At 46.6% G+C, this 17,334-nt stretch overlaps 1 protein-coding gene across 6 annotated transcripts in view; it reads left to right on the top strand.

The window, feature by feature from the left end:
• The window catches only part of PRKAG2 (protein kinase AMP-activated non-catalytic subunit gamma 2), a 1,410,703-nt gene that overhangs the window by 195,910 nt on the left and 1,197,459 nt on the right, over window positions 1-17,334 (top strand). The window lies entirely within an intron of this gene.

Here is a 17,334-nt window from a genome sequence, read left to right as displayed (position 1 = left end):
TTATGTATTTACTTCTGTTATTCCTGTTTTCCCTGTTTTCTTTTTTAAATATATTTTTATTGTTTTTGTTTCAACCATGTATACAATTTACTACTTTCCCCCCATCACCCTCCCCGTCCCCTATATTTGTTCTAGTCCGGATCTCGGTGCTCCCTCTTCTCAAGCATTGTCACTCTGGGTTAAGCTGTTAATTGCTAATTGTCTGGTATGGCGCTAGTCTCTGTGCTAGTTCGTATTAACGTTCTCCGCTGAGTCCGACTCCTCCGATGGTATGTTTTGCTCTTGGGAGTCAGTTGTTGGGTTTTTCAGGCGGTCCAGTAGAGTGTCCCATTGCTGCATCCCCTCTTCACTCCCTACTCCTTTTACCAGATCTAGGCGTAGCACCTCCCCCTCTGCTTCAGCCCATTTAGCTAACGTGTCCCTCCATGTAAGCGCCCTTGGTCCCTTGGGGTCTTTCCAATACATTGTCATTTCCCTTTTTGCTAGGATCAATGCTAAGTCTATGAATTTATTAGACACTTTTTTTGAGTGTGGTGTGGGAAAGCTTCCTAACAATGCGGCTGCTGGGGTGATCGCCAGCTTCCTGCCCGTGATCTTCTTGGTGTTGTTTATTACCCTTTCCCAGTATTGCTTCAACTCTCTGCAGGGCCATAGCATGTGTAGTAAGTCTGCCCCAACTTCTGCACATCTGGGACATGCGCTGTTTGTGTTGTTGTACACTGATGCTATTTTAGCAGGGCTAAGGTATGCTCTGTGGTATATGTATATGTTTATCAATTTGAACCGGGAATTTCTAGATACTTTGTAGAGCTGGGCTGTGATGTTTTCCCATCGCTCGCCGTCTATATGTTCCCCAATGTCAACTTGCCATAGGGTTTTAAGGGTTTCAAGAGGATTTAGTGCGTCTGTTTGTAATGTTTTGGAAATCGTTGATACTACCTTTTTATCTCCCCCTATCGTACAGAAAATGTGACATCCAGCATGTGTGGGTGGTTCCCTTGAACCTTGCTTCCAATGATGCTGAATCAGGGCTGGCAGGGATCTATGCATGAGGACTCCGCAGTGTGTTATCATGTCTATGTATGTCATGAGCTCTCCGTTCCTGAAGAGTTCTCCTATCATAGTGATCCCATATGTCTCTAGCTTTTTGATCCCCATTATGGAGCTCCCTCCAGGGAGTAGGGTCAGGTATCTCAGGGGGATCTTCGGTGAGTATGGGGCCCCAACTCGTGTGCGCTGTAGGGTACGTCTCCAGCATGCGTTTATGACCTGATGTTCAAGTGACATTGTCTTTTTCCGTCCCCCTTGCGCTAACAGTATCCCTGCGAGAGTTGTTGCCACCTTCTCCCTCCCGGGGTCCTCTGCCTCTACAGTTGTTACTGCATGCCACTCTTTAGCCAACCATTGTAGCTGGCCCGCCAGATAATATAGTTTCATATCCGGACCTGCTAGTCCACCCTCTGCTGTGAGTCGTTGGAGTTTGTGCAAGGCTAGTCTATGGTGCCCTGCCCCCCAAATGAGTCTGGTGAGGATGGAGTTAATTTCCTTGAAGGTTGAACGGGGTATTAGCACCAGCAGAATCGAAAAGCTATATAACAGTCTTGGCTGAGCCACCATTTTTATCAAGGCCACTCGGCTGGTTACTGATAACGGCAGTGTCTGCCAGAATTGGGTGGTTGCTTTTAATTTCCGTATAGTATAGTTCACATTTCCTTCTAGCAGGTCTCTTAGTTCATGATAAATCTTGACACCTAGGTATCAGAACATTGTCGGGGACCATCCCAGATTCTGGATAGTTGTGATACGGGGGCCTCCTTCTGCAGTGGGAAAAGGAGAGATTTCTGCCAGCTGATGCGGAGACCTGAAATGTCCCCAAACCAATCCAGCAGGGCCATGACTTTGGGGAGATCCCTATTTGGATCCTTTAAGAATAGTATCATGTCGTCTGCGTAGAGCGCAATCTGGTGTGTTCTTTCCCCTATGACTATTCCTTCGTAGTGTTCTTCTGTTCTGGCCAGCAGCGCCAACGGCTCCACCACGATGGCGAACAGCAATGGTGACAACGAGCATCCTTATCTGGTCCCCCTTCTTATACCGTAAGAGTTGGAAATTGTTCACCCTGTGCGGACTCTTGCCATAGGGGAGGTGTATAGCAGCTTGGTCCACCTAAGGAACCCTGGGCCCAGATCCATCCCTCTCATCACTATTTGTAGGTAGTCCCATCTGAGGCTATCAAAATGCTTTCTCAGTGTCCACTACTAACACTGCTGCAGTGGAGAGATTTGGGGAACCCGATGCATTATTCCTATTAGTCTTCTAATGTTTATGGCCGTGTTACGGTTTGGGATGAAGCCTGTTTGGTCGGGATGGATTAGTTTTTCCATGTGGGGCATCAGCCTGGTGGCGAGGATACGACTCAGTATTTTATAGTCCATGTTCAACATGGATAGTGGGCGTTATGATCGCACGTCAGTGGACGGGCGATCTTGTTTTGGCAATGGAACTACAATGGGTTTGCTTTTGGATCTGGGCAGATTACCTTTCTCGAACGCCTCCCCATACACTTCACTGAGTCTTGGCGCTAGTAGGTCCGCGTACTCCCTATAGAATTCTGCTGGCAACCCGTCGGCTCCTGGGACTTTCCCTCTGGCCATTGTCTCCATTGCCACGGACACCTCCAGTGAGGTTATTGCCTCCCCAAGTGTTTGCTGATCCTCTCCTCCCAAGGTTTGAAACCGGATATTCCCCAGACACCCCAGCCGGTCTGGTTCCAGGGGTTCTGTGGGGGGTGCGTATAGTGCTGAATAGTATTTGTCAAAACTGGTATTGATTTCCCCCTGACCAAATAACCTTCCACCCTCTATGTCCTCTATTTCCATCGCCAGTGACTGTTGTCTTGGTGGGGATGCCAGCCAGGCCAATAATGGCCCCGCTTTGTCCCCCTCCATGTGCTGTCTACTGATATATTTCTTGTAGTCGAATCGCCTGAGTTGTTCAAGAGTGCTTGCTATCTTGTTTTTGGTCTCAGATATACTAGGGGCCAAGTCTGGGTTGTCTGGTCTGTTACGTTCCAGTGATCTCAGTGTTTTCTCATATTTATCAAGTTCCCCTTCTATTGATCTCCTGACCCCATGTGTTCCTGCCATGCATTGGCCCCTAATTGTCACCTTGAACGCCTCCCATTCTTGCGCTCGGCAGGGGGTCGAACCTACATTATACGTGAACAAATCTTTAATTGCTTCTCAGATAGTTTGTCGGTAAGCGCTGTCTTCTAAAGACTCTACATTCAATCGCCAGTCTGGTATGGGGGCAGTCTCTTCGCCAGTCCAGGGTAAGCAACAGAGGGTTGTGGTCTGATTCTGTGCGGGATAGGTATTCCGCACTGCTTACCGTGCAGTTTACATCTGGGGAGGTTAGGATTGCATCTAGTCGGACGTGTAAGTCATGCATGGGTGAATAGAAAGAGTAGTCCCTCTCTAATGGGTGGAGGTGCCTCCAGGAGTTGATCAGTCCCCAGTTCCTATGCCAGTCTGTAAAGCTCTTGGCTGTCCTGTGCATAGGAGAGGACTCCAGGGGTGGGTGGGATCTATCTAGTGCTGTATTTGATACGCAATTGAAATCTCCTCCTATTACTGTTGATTGGATTGGATGGGGTCCCCAGTTACGGGACAGTACCTGTAGGAAAGAGCTCTGGTCTTGATTGGGGGTGTAAACCCCTGCCAGTGTGATGTTCCTTGCCCCTAGACGACCCTTCACCAGCACGTAACACCCGTCCCTATCTACAAGTGCTTTTGTTTTTTGGAAGGTGGTCCCCGGGCGTATCCATATCAGGACCCCTCTTGCGTATGCTGAGTATTTTGTGGCATATATCTGGCATCTCTATCTCTTTGTCAGCGCTGTTACCTCTTTCCCTATCTGGTGGGTCTCCTGTAGGATTGCTATTTGTACCCATCCTCGTTTACGCTGATTATATACCTTGTATCTCTTACTTGGACTGTTCAGTCCCCTAATATTCCATGTAAGGATTTTGTAATCTAGCGGTCTATCCATGATCATTCTTTGTGTGTGAGCCTTTAGTGTAGTTACGCCTATACTCCCATTTCTTACGTGACAATGCCCTAGAGCCTGGCCTGTTAATTCTGTTATTTGAATCTATTTCCCTTGATTGAGACCGCTTACTGACTAGCTTAACAACTTTTCTATAAAACAAACTCCCTATCCCCAGGACCGGTGTCAGAACTGTCCCCGTCCAAACTTTCCCCAACTTGATAACCATTGTGTGTGGGGGCCGATCTAGGACTGTGTGCCTAGCCCATGGGCCCCGTGGCAACGCATGTTTGCTTCATTACGTGTTTCTCTCCCTGATGCCCCGGTGCCCCGATTACACTTGCTATGGGTGGACTGTGGATTAGTCGCATGTCTGTGGAGCCTGTGCTGTTGCGTCGTTGTCCACTGCTGCCCTCCTGGTCCGTGTGGCTTTGCCAGTCTCTGTTTCCTCTGTTCTACTTTCGTTGCATGCCATCTGTCCATGTTTCACCGGCCCTTCACTTGTGCATGCGTGGTTCTTCATTGGGGTTTCAGATGATCTCATCTGATGTCCCTGGAGTGACTCGTGGGAGGCCATCAACTGTGTCCTGTGAGGAGCAAGAGATTTCATCTGGCCCTGAGTCCTGGTCTGATAAGGATTCAGACCGGCGCGGGGAGGCAGAGGAGGCCCCCCCCAAGTCCCAGGGACACCACGGCCCTCACAGCGTCTTGTTTTTCCTTAATTGTCTGGTTGAGTGGCGGGGTCTTCTCCAAGAAGGCCCCCCTCTTTTTCTGTTAATTCCTTCCTTGTTTTGTTTCTCTGTCGGGCCTAGCTCGTCAAGCCATTCCTGCACTTGCTGTGGTGCCATAAAAAAGAGTGTGTCATTGTTCGTGATGATCTTAAGTTTGGCCGGGAATAGCATAGCGTATTGGGTGCCTCGTTCTCTAAGACGTCGCTTGACCTCTAAGAAGGTACCTCTTTGCCTCTAAGTGTCTTTGGTAAAGTCCGGGAAGATCATTATTCTTTGTCCCTCCATAACGATCTCCCCCTTTTTTCGTGCTTGCCACAGGATGAAGTCTTGATCTTTAAAATGCAGAAGATTTGCTACAATCGGACGCGGCCTTGCACCAGGAGGGGGGATCTCGTCGGCACTCTGGGGGCTCTTTCTATTGCAAAGTATTGTGATAGGCCCTCTGGTGCTATTTCTTTGCTTATCCATTGCTCTAGGTAGGTTTCCAAGTCCGGTGCTTCATGCTCCAATTTTTCAGGGATGCCCACCAGACGCAGATTGCTTCTTCGAGCTCTGTTTTTGGCGTCTTCTGCTCGTGACTCGAGTAGTTTAACCCTGGATGTCATTGAGGTCACGGTTTTAGCGAGTATCTTGCATTCAGGGGTGAGTTGTTCTAGTGTCTTTTCATTGGCCACCACTCTGTTGGATAATTTCCTGTGATCGTCTTTGAGAAGCGTCAGATCTGCAGACAGGGTGTAAATTTTTAGCTCCAGAGATTCTCTAGATGCCTGAATTGCTTGCAGTAGGGTGTCCAGAGTGGCGCTTCCCTCGGCTTCTCCATGTGCTCCTTCTCTTTGCGAGCTGTTATCTTCTCCTTGACCTTCCCGTGTTTTGGGCTTGCCCATTTTCTGTTGGTGCCCTGATTACGCCGGGCTGGGTGCGGTTCCCCATCTGTGCTGGTCGCCTTCTCGATTTCCCCCTCCCCCCCCCTTTTCCTGTAGTGGGGGGTTCTTAGCGCTTTCTTATCCCTTGTCAGTGCAAATTGCCATTGCCACTGTTCATTTTGCTTTTATTCAGTGTGTGGGGTGTTCGGGGGCGCCCTTGCCCTGACCCGTCTCGCTGCATTACTCGGTACGTTGTTCCCCCAGCTGCCTTTGCCACAATGGGTCCCCCATCAGGGGAGAGGGCCCAGTTCAGGACCCCGACTGGCCTTTCCTGGCCTTCGTCGGGCTCCCCGCGGTTCCTGCCGTTCCAGTTTGTTCTTTCTTGGGGGCGCGGCTCGGGCTCTCCGAGTCCATCTGGGTGCGTCGCCGGGTTTCAGTGTTTTCTTCCTGGCCATCTGGTCTATTGCGTTGTCCCCCTACCGGGGCCTTCCAGTTTCTTTCACTTCTCTTCTCTCTGAAGGAGGGATCGGAACGGAGGCCCACGGGTTCCTCCGCACCTCCGCCGGCCCTCTCATGGGTTTCCGTTCAGGCCCGGCCCTCTTCGCGGGCGCTTCTCTTCGCCTCCCCCCACCACTCACTTGGTCTTGTGTTCCGGGGTCGGCACAGGTGCCGATCGCGTTCTCCGTGTCTCGTTCTCCTCTCTTCGTGTCGGGTCCGAGCGGCCTCTCCGCTTTCTGTTTGTATTCAGGGTTTGTTATCGCATCTGCGAAGCCGCCATCTTGTCCTGCCGCTTCGTTTCGGCTCCGGAGCCGTGGACCCTCCCGGGGACAACTAGATCTTTTCAGGTTTCCATTTTTCAGTACTCCGGGGGTACCTTTGCATGCCGCAGGTCTGTTCTGGCCATCATCGGGGTCTGGAAGTCAGGAATGCTGTGTGAAGATCGGTGGCCGCCGGGAGCTCTGCTTTACGCATGCTGCTCCATCGACCTCTAGCCACGCCCCCTGCCTGTTTTCCCTGTTGGGGTTGCCTTAACTCACAGAGGCAGATTTACAAAGTTTTGGTGCAATGCAGAGCAGTGCAGCAACCAAAGCTGGCAAGGCACCTTGCGTGAAAGGGTGAGAGAAAAATAAAAAAATGTATCTTTCTCAGCACAGAAGCACTTTAAGAAGTGATGCAACAGTGTACACATCCTTGCATTATAGTGCAAAGCTTTGTGTGTGTTTTGTCAAATATCCGTTTTTTACTGAAAGGGGACATTTCCAGTATAGAAGCTAAGCTTTATTACCTTTCACACGTTGTATGCGTACTGTCCCAAGCAGCAATCATACAATGCTTGAAAATGTGGGAATTATAAAAGCTACTCCACTGTTACGCCTGCCTTGAGGAGGCACAGAAGCCTATTCACAAGCTTCACTTTCTGGTACATTTAATAGTAATACATTAGTACCACTCACATTCTACTAAATGCTGTTCACAAAACTACGTGCTGAGTGAGGTCTCTGCCTCCTGCGCTTCAGTCTTTTTGCTGTGGATATCTTTGCCATGGTTGCAGAGATGTCTACCCAATGATGCATACATTTTTGTAGTAAGTACAGGAGTGTCTGAAAACTGAGGAGTATTTACTCCTGAATGGGAACAGTTTAATAAGGTAGAAGAGGGGATTAAGGGAGGGGAAAGGAGGAGTTTAAGGAGGTATGAATACCCACCCACAAAAGAATAAGATCATTGCTGTTCACAAACCAAGCAACAAAGACTTACAACAGCCAAAAAGGACCCAATTAGTAAATGTACTCCAGCTCAGCCTAAATGTATGTCCAGTGCCAGACACAGTAAACCACTGGTACTGTAGCACACTCCACTAGAAATTAATGGATCCACCAAATGACTATGAAAATATATAAAAAAATAAAGGAACATTCCTTTTTTTCTAACATCCAGTCATTTATTATTTTTAAAGCAAATGCTGATTAGTTTATTATGTGTTTTGTTATGTAAGATCCAATATTTTTTCTTTAATTTTAATGCTATTGAATTTCTTAACAAAGCCGAAACAATTGGAGCATTTTCACTAATACAATAAGTGATTATTCTGATTTTCGCCACCCAGGTACAGGTGGAACACATTTCAACATGGGTCAATCACATTCAGGCTGACTACAGAAGACAACGTTTTCTACCTTCATTAAATTGGTGAATGTATTTCTTGGCTTGCCGCTCATTGTGAGGTGTCATTTTTCATGAGGAACAAGAGAGCTTACAGGCAAAGGATCAGCATCTTCCGAATGTCCAGGGAGGCCGACACCTCATATTCCACTTATGACCTGAAGCAATACTTGACAGGGTTTCAGACAGGGACCAACAGCTTGATTCACTTACCGCTTTCTCCCAGGCTATCTGTGCCCATGTCAAAATACTGGCTGCACTCCATTTCATGAAGCTAATAGGAGAGAGAGGCATGTATAGGGATACAAGCCATCCTAAGTTATTACTGAAGGTGATTATTTGATGACGTAAAATAAGAGTTTTAGACCCCCAAAAATTCCTCTCCTGCAAGTTAAGGCAAGACCTAACCGATGCCCAATAGTGCGTCCTTTACAATACCAAGTCTAAGGGTAATTTAATTGGACAGAATATCAACAATTACATCATATATTGACCAGGGTGCAAATAGGAATGTGTAACAATATAATTAGAGATACCCTAGCAGTTATAGATAAAGAAATTGCTTAAACCCAAATCTAAAGGAGAAGACATTTAACTTACTAGTCTCAACTATCTGTCTTACCTATGGTGCCAGTCTGGGTTTTGGAGGAATGCTAGGAATGGAGGTAGTTGTTTCAAGTGTTGCATGGAACAATAACACAGGGCCTACACTAGAAAAAGAAAGCATTTGAGTATATAATGCTTTGACAATTTAAATGTCAAGGACAGACTTAATTACAGCTGTAAATCATTAAAACATGTTGTAAGATATAGTAATAGAGTTTAACAAACCAAGTGATAGAAATCCCCTTTGATGTGGCAGTGACATTAGTAGCATAAAAGAGACCTGTGTTGGTTTGTGTTGAGAGACCTTCACTTTATGCTGCCCTGTTGCACTTGCAATTACTCATGTCCTAGGTGAAGGAACAACCCTAATTGAAATGGCAGCTGTATGAAAAGTACAAATAAAAGAAACTTCGAGATATTTATAGGGTATGCTTTACACTGTGTTTTTTGAAGGGTTTGTACGTGATGTGTGCCTAACAATGTAGTTATGGAGAAGGAACATGTATGGGTGAATTACTGTAGACTTCTTTTAGTAAGTGACCAACCATCACATTAGTGTCATTCTAAAGAGGCAGGTCATAAAGTAGGTTAGTTGCAGAAAGGACAATCTTTTCGAGGTGGATGAGATGGAGACAGGATCCAGATGCCCTTCCAGGAAGAGCTCTTGCTGATGGCTGAATCCTGGAGAACTTCTCCTTCAATGGTCTCTGCCTAAGGCTGCATACTGTATTCCACTGAGGATGAATGGAGGAAGCCCATGTAGTTGTTTGTAGGTTGTTGTTTTTCCACAGATGTTTACCACAGCAAGGGATGTCTTATTCTCAGATAAGTTTCTTTCTCATTTCAAAATTGTGGTCTGCATTACTCCAGAAGAATCTGGTGGCTGCAGGATTTCAAAGAAGAAGAAGAAAAAGCAGTGCCTATGGTGTAGGCTGATTTACATTGTTGGAAGGGAAAAGGTGTCAAGTGTGTGTGACTAGGTGTAATTCTCCTTTTCTCTTTTGTGCAGTGGACGTCTCCGGTCTGGCAGGGGAGGTCTCTACAAGTGTGTAGAGCATAAAATATAATCATAAAGTTGATAATAGTAACTTTACGGTCATACATTTCTTTTATGCAGACTCCACTACCTAAACTGAGGGAGTGAGAAACATAAGTCCAACTCTAGGAGTAACTTTAACCACGGAAATGATGAATACCGAAATTCTGTAAAATTACTCCTAGGTGTAAGACTAAATTTGCACATAAATAACTCTACACATGTAAATTTACATTTGTTAATAATTTTTCGGCACAAGTTCCTGTCTATAAATGTTAGTAAATGGGGATTTGTTTCAAGTCTCATAGGTGTTTGCATCGAATGAGTGATGGTAAATATATGAGTTAGCAAGTATAACTTTACTATATTTTAAACTATACCTAACTTAAAATACATGTACATTGAGTATATTGAGTGTATATACATATATACTTAAAAACCACAAAGTTAAAGTGACCTTATAGTCAGGTCGTGTAATAGTATCTTACTTTACATTAAAAAACTAAGCAATTTACTGAAAAACTACAGTGGCATTATAGTTTGGTGAAAATGTTTGTTAAAACATAACCTTTTAAACTAAGAAAAACACTGAAATTCACCAGTTATAGCTAACTGAAGTAACAATAACTTGTGCACTTGCCATGAACAATTATGTCATTAATTATGTAATTTCAGATGTCATACGTATTCTTATCAATTACATCATATAACATATCAGAGGTGATGTAATAGGTGAGGTGCAGGGCACTGCATTTCGGTGTTAACTATAGCTACCCAGTGGCAAAAAATATTTTTTGGGTTCTCTGATAACTGTGGCACTGTTTCACGAAACATCCTAAAACTAAAAGAATTCACCACAGTGCCTTCCTGTAAAGTTTTAGGATGATCCATCAAGTTGAGATCAAGAAAAAGGGCTTTCCAAAATATGTTTTCCCCTTTCATTTTTCCATAGGTAAATTAGACACAACTACAGTCAAAACGGCTGAACGGAAATATGCCAAATTTGGCAAAAAGCAAGGTATTGGTCCAGGGGGCATGCTTTTTGTGATTTGGTGTAATTCTGTTCAGTAGATTCAAGAAATTAAGATAAAAAAATATAGACAATTCATGCCTCAGAGGATCCACAGAGCCGACAAATCTCAAGATGAGACCTGATTGGCTGCCTCCACATCAACAAAGATGTGATGGCAGCCATTTTAGGACTTCGGAACTCAGTCCCCCTGTCATTAAAATAAGTTTAAAAAATGTATATGGGTTTAGGGTAGGGATACCCTGCCTCCCTAGGTTCGGTGGGGTATCCCAGAAGGAGAACCCTGGTGCCCAAAAAATAATATTTTAATTGGTGCTTCTGATTCTCAGAGCATCTGTGGATCAGCAATGCTGATTTTAAAAAAATACAGTGGTGTCTTGTCTGTTTTTTTAACCGCCTGGGGTGGGGCATAGCCCAGGGGGTTGGTGCATTTCATATATGGGAAGGTGGTGGGGCATGTGCCCCCCCCTTCCCCAGCCTTTATTAGGCCCAGGGACAGTATTTGGATAATGGGGAGTGGGTGTGTGCCCCCCCATTCCCAGGCCTTGAATGTGCCTTGGGGATCCTATCCCCGGGGCCGATAATTAATGTTAAATGGAGAGTGTGAGCCTTGGATAGGCTCCATCAACCCCATCCCTTGGGGCAGATAATTAACATTAGGGATGTGTGCACCCTCCCAATCAAGCTGTTGATCTGGCTACATGTCACATGTTATAGTTACTTAAGCGACCAAATTCTAGTTGCTTGAGAGATACCTATAACTGGTGAATTTCAGTGGCTTTGTTTGTTTAAAATATAATTGCCCATAATTATACTCAGTTTGCGCTGAATTAGCGTCATTTTTGTTTACGCCAGTTCAGCGCAAACCTAACTCCATATTTATACTTTGGCTCTAGACACGTCTAGCAGCAAAGTTATGGAGTTTACGATGTTTTCTAGAGGGGAAAACCTATCTTGCGTCAATGAGATGCAAGGTAGGCGTTCCCGTCCAGAAAAGGACGATATGGCCTTTGCACCATATTTATCCCTCTGTGCTAAAATCCAGCACAGGGGATGGGGGCTTAAATAATATTAGCGCCAATATTTATAGTTATGGGCAGGAAGAAGGGGACCTGTAGGCATATTTCCATGGTCAGAGACCACGGAAATTGCCCGCAGGTGCCTTTCCCTGGCCCCAGGGACACCCACACCAGGAGGACACCTAAGGATGGGGGACCCATCCCAGGTAAGTCTGAGTGAGTATTTGTTTTTTAACCCAACACCACTCGGGGCCTCCTGTACGGCGCTGGACATTTGTCCCCTGAGCATGGCCATTGGGGTGGTGGGCATAGCTCCTGTCTTTACTAAGACAGGAGCCATATCCATGTGGGTTGTGCAGCAGAAAATGGCGCTACACTGCTTAGAGGCAATTGTTTTGCCTCTAAGCAGTGTAGTGCCATAATTTGGCGCACAAGCCCTGGCTCCCCCAATGCCTCCCCAGCCCTGTTAGCGTCCTTTCCAAGGACGCTAACAGGGCATTAGCACCGGCTACCGCCTTTCCATAAATATGGCGCCCTATGGGCGTCTTGGAATGGCACTAGCCGGCGCTATACTTTTTCAAGCAAAATCGTGCTAACGCAGTTTTGCGTGAAAAAGAATAAATCTGCCCCTAAGTGTTTACAGACAATTTCACTTAACTATAACTTCCTATTAACCTTTGTTTTTTTCATTGAATTTCTAAGATTTTTTTTGTAATATAAAGTCAGATAGTATTACACTTACACTTTTTAACTGTATCGTCATTTTAAGCTGAGAACCAACAACTCAAGTTCTGTGTTTTTTCTGGCTCTTTTAAAATCTAACAGTCGGATTTGAAGGCTGAAATTGGTCAAATAAACCCTTCGACGAGTTACAGTTTTATTGGCTTCTAAACTAACAAGTATCAGTAGCGGGTCACAAAGTATCTAAATGAAGCAACATGACAACCAAAGACGTTCATGAGTGAACGAATGCGGGAATACAACAGGAAGCGGACCTTTGTGTAGTAATGCGTGTCAAGCTGCTTCATTATTTTAAAAAATGTGAATTTTGGGAGGATCAGGTTGGTGGTTTACCTATATAGTGAAACTTTAGTCTGAACAGTATAGCTGCATAGAAGCACAGCTTCTCTTAAGCATTTACAATGTTGGCAAATAAGGAAACTAACGGAAGAAATTTAAAGTGCTGCGCCCAGAACCACACAGTTTTGATCAAGTGGTGAGCTGGGATTATAAACCACATCTCGGTATACCAGAGTAATCAATTTGGCCACGAAAGTCTGCACAGGCAGGTAATGTGCTCAACTTTCCTTAGAGAAAATATTTTCTACTAGATACTTCAGTCTCTATCTTGCCTTTCAGCAAATATGTTCTCTTTTGTAACTTCATTTGGCATACTCGTGAGGGGACGGGGCAGATTTAAAGAAAGTGCTGCTTTTCTGGATGAGGATCAAAGTAAACCATGTGCGTAGAAGCTACACAAAAATCCCATCAGCAGATTGAGCTCTATTAGTCAGTACAATATCTTCATGCATGCCTTTCCCGCATTTTGATATGGTCATACTTTTGGAATTTTTATGATGACATGAAGGCATTTAGCCCTGTAATCTTGTTGTAGAGCGCGTTGCTGTCACCCCTGGGAGTATCTGGGGACTTGGGTGCAATGTCTCTGTCAAAGAGCTAGGTATTGAGTCTCTTCCTGAAGTCTGCCAGTAAAGGTGCAGTTCGAAGGGGGAAGTGTGGGTCGTTCGAGGCCTTGCCAGCGATGTAAGAAAAAGAGCGGGCGCCGCTGCGGCTGCACCAGAATCTGGGTGTATTTGCGAGAGCCGGCGAGGAAGAGCACAGGTGTCTGGTGTGTTGATGGATGTGTAGACGGTGGTTGATGTAGTCATTTAGTCTGGTCCTTGATCGTGTAGCGTTTTGTAGGTGTGTGTGTGGGAAGCTTGAAATTAAATCTCTTCTGCACGGGGAGCCAGTGGAGGTTTCTGAGGTGGGTGGTGATGTGGGTGCACCTGAGAAGGACCAGGATGAGTCTGGCGGTGGTGTTCTGTATTGTTTGGAGTCTCTTTAGGCAGTGGCGGATCCCCCCGCCAGCAGCAGCAGCTACAAAACTTTAAATATAAAATGATCATAAATGATTTTATTGTTGTTTTATTTTTTAAAAGGTGGGACCATGGGGGGGAGTGGTGTGCACTCCCCTCAGTGTGCATGTGGACTTTGCCAGCCATCTCAGGAAGGCCAAACACATATGTGCACTGAGCTCTCTCCAACCCGGCACTGTGTTGCTGGGTTGGGGACAGCAGGCACAGGCTCCCAGTCTGCCTGGGAGCGCAAAACTCAGGGCCAATCCTGATGCTGCTTTCATGCTGCCAGCAGCATGACAGCAGAGTCAGGATTTGCCGCAGGGCAGGCTGGGAGCCTGTGCCTGCCTGCAGTGCACCGGAGAGGGGAAGACTGGCGATGCGGCTGGGTCAAGGTAAGTTTTTTTTGGGGGGGGAATTATTTTTTATTGGTTTTTTTTGTTCCCCCGCTGCCCCACCACTTTGTCCTGTTGTCAGCCATGACTGTCTTTAGGAGTTGGGAGGCATTGCTAGTGTAGGAATGTTGCCGTAGTAGAGGCGGCTGGTGGCGAGGGCCTGGGTGACAGTTTTCCTGGTGTTGGCTGGGATCCATCTGAAGATTCTGTGAAGCTTGCGGAGGGTGTGGAAGCAGGAGGAGGCGACTGCATTGATCAGCCGTTTCATGGTTAGCTCACTTTCGAGGATGATGCCAAAGTTGCAAGCATGGTCTATAGGCTTGGGAGGGGGCCTGAGTCGACTGGCCACCAGCTATGGTCTCAAATGGAGTTCTTTTTCTGAAAGATCATGACTTCTCTCTTGTCAGAGTTGATCTTCAGGCAGTTGGTCTTCATCCAGTTGACTAAAGTGGTCATGGCGTTGCGGAAGTTGGTTCTGGTAGTGGAGGGGTCTTCAGTAAGTGACAGGATCAGCTGAGTATCGTCTGCGTAGGAGATGATGTTGAGTCCATGGGATCTATCAATGTCAGCCATGTAGGTATTGAACAAAGTGAGGCAGAGGGATGAACCATGGGGTAAGCAGCAAATGATGTTCTTGGGTGCGGAGGTGAAAGAGGGTAGTTGGATGCTCTGAGTGCGTCCTGTGAGGAAGCAGCCGATCCATTTGAGGGAGTTTTAGTGTTGTGGAGTCTGTTGATAAGGGTGTGGTGGGAGATGGTGTCGAACATGGCTGATAGGTTGAGGAGGATCAGGGCGGCGTTTTCCCCATGGTCGAGGAGTGCTTTGATGACATCAGTTGTGGCGATGAGTGCAGTCTCAGTGTTGTGGTTGGAAGGAAAATCTGATTGGGAGGTGTCCAGTAGGTTGTTTCCTTCCAGATAGCTGATGAGCTGCTGATTCATGGCCGTATCGAGTGCTTTTGCCGGGTGGGGAGTAGATAGATGGGTCAGTAATTCTTCAGTTCCTTGGGGCCAGCGGAAGTTTTTTTTGGGAGAGGTTTGATTTCTGCATGTTTCCATTTGTCTGGAAAAACTGCTGAGGTGATGGAGGTGTTAAGGATGCTGGTGAGTTCCGTGCTGATGAAATTGGTTCTGAGGTTGAACAGGTGGTGGGTGTTCCAGAGGGAATGGATGACATGAGGGCTGAGGTGGATTGAATGGTGGATTGAATGGTGAGCGGCGCCCACATGGAGGTTGTGCTGCTGGTGTGCGGTAGGGGGTCGAGAGAGCTGAGGTTGGAGATTGTGGGTTGGGGGTCGAAGTTGTAGATGTTGTAGATGGTGTTGATCTTGCTGTGGAAGTAGTCAGAGAGGGTGTTGCAAAGTTCTTGGTAGGGGTGGATGGTGTTCTCTGTGGCTGCTGGGTTGGAGTGTGGTTGGATGCAGAGTCGATGTGGGTCATGATGACTACTTGCTTGGCCTCCTTTAGATGTCAGTGGTAGTTGCTAAGGGCTGCTTTGTGGGCTGTTCTATTGGGGGGATTCCTGGTGGATCGCCATAGTTTCTCAAGTTTGTAGCAGCTGGACTTTGTGGCTCTGAGCTCCGGAGTGTACCAACTGACGATTGCAGAGGTTGTGTTGCTTCTGGCTAGTTTAAGCAGGACATCTGAGTCGGTGCATTCGGTGATGCAGGAGGAGAAGTTCAGGATGGCCTGGTCAAAGTAGGATGAGGCCTTGGGTTTGGATGATCTGAGGGTCTGCGTCCAGTGTGATTCAGTTTTTCTGCTCCAGTTTCAGTAGTCTGCTCTATGGTTCTTGTGTTGGCGATGGTGAAGTGGACGATGCTGTGGTCGGACCAGGAGAGTTCTGCGACGTGGCTGAATCTGACTCTATCGCTGGAGGTGAAGAGGATGGTTAGAATGTGTCCAGCCTTGTGTGTGTATACGTTGACTAGTTGGGTGAGGCCTATGTTGCTATGCTGTTCTCGAGGAGGTTGGTGGAGTTGGCGTTGTTGATGTTGAAATTGGGGTCGCCGATTAGAATGTAGTGGTTGGAGTCAATGGCCAGTGGTGCGATGATTTTGGAGAGGGCATCGCAGAAGGCTGGTCAGGGCTCTGATGGTCTGTTTTGGTGTCAGTTTGTAGTTCTAAATTGAGGTGTTCCATGAAGGGTGAGGTATCGTTGTTGGTGGCGAGGCATCAAATGGTATTATTGAATATGATATGATGCCGATACCCCCGCCGTGTTAATTGGTGCTGTCTCGGTGTATGATGTTGTAGCCGTCGGTTGTTGCGGTGGTGATGCTGGGGTTTGAGGAGGGGTTTAGCAAGATTTCGGTGAAGAAGGCAATGTCTGGTGAGAGGGAGGTGATGGTGTCTGCAGAGGGATCGGGCATTGAGCAGGATACATCGGAGAGGATCAGGGTTGACAGTGGCCTTCCGGGTGGCTGTGGTGCTGGGTCCTGTGTAGGCTAACGGCTCAGTGCTGCAGGAGAAGTGGCAGTTTGGGCAGGTGTAGGGTCCTTTGGTAGCATGAGGGGATGTGGTGCAGCAGTTGCCGTTGTGTCGGCCAGGATTCATGGTTCTGAGCTCCTCGGTGGAAGAGCAGGGAAAGCTTGAGCGCCAGGGTTCCTGGCACTGGATACAGTCCAGGCGCGGGTGGGCACAGATGGGCTTGCCTGGGGTGCAACTTTGCTGCGGCACGCCCGCTTTGCGCTGTCGTGCTCTAGTCTTCATTAAGTAGGTCCTGGGGGAGGGTGAGGCACTGGGTGGTTGGAGGTAGCAAACGTCGAGAGGAGGAAAATAGGAAAGAGAGGAGAAGGAGCAGATAAGGCAAGCAGGGCAAAAACGAGCATAAAAGAGAGGAAAAAGGTGCAGAAAAGAGGAGGAAATGTGCAGAAAACGAACATTTGTGCTGTTTACATATTTCTGGAGGGTACCATCAGGAATTCTTAACAAAGTGCAGATACTGTGTTCTCTGATGCTGCCTTGGAATCTATGCAAAAAAAGAAGCTTCCATTGGTCATAGTAGACTGTCACTTTTTAGCATTTGCTTGAAATAGCAAAGGCTCATAATGGTTTACATCACAATTTATACTTTTGTGCTTTCAGGTTTATTAGTGATAGTTTGACAGGTTTTGAGAGCTGGTGCCTGAGCCCCCAAGAAAACAGGCAGGTGTGTGGCTCCTACTCTGGGCCTCAAAGGTAGTACTTTGCCCAGTAATTGTTGTTGGTTATTGGGATTATTCCTCTACCCACGAGAAAACCATTCCATGCATTCACTCCAGTTTCTTTGTAGTCAATTAAAGTAATAGTAGTTAAGTGTGATTGTTAGAGGGGGCATTGTGAATTAATTCTGATGGTCGGGAACATGAATAGGGAGGCTGGACAA

Source organism: Pleurodeles waltl, chromosome 10 (assembly GCF_031143425.1).
Source record: "Pleurodeles waltl isolate 20211129_DDA chromosome 10, aPleWal1.hap1.20221129, whole genome shotgun sequence".
Classification (NCBI taxonomy): domain Eukaryota; kingdom Metazoa; phylum Chordata; class Amphibia; order Caudata; family Salamandridae; genus Pleurodeles; species Pleurodeles waltl.
The sequence above is the reverse complement of the archived record's forward strand: the minus strand, read 5'-3'. Positions and strand labels throughout refer to the sequence as shown.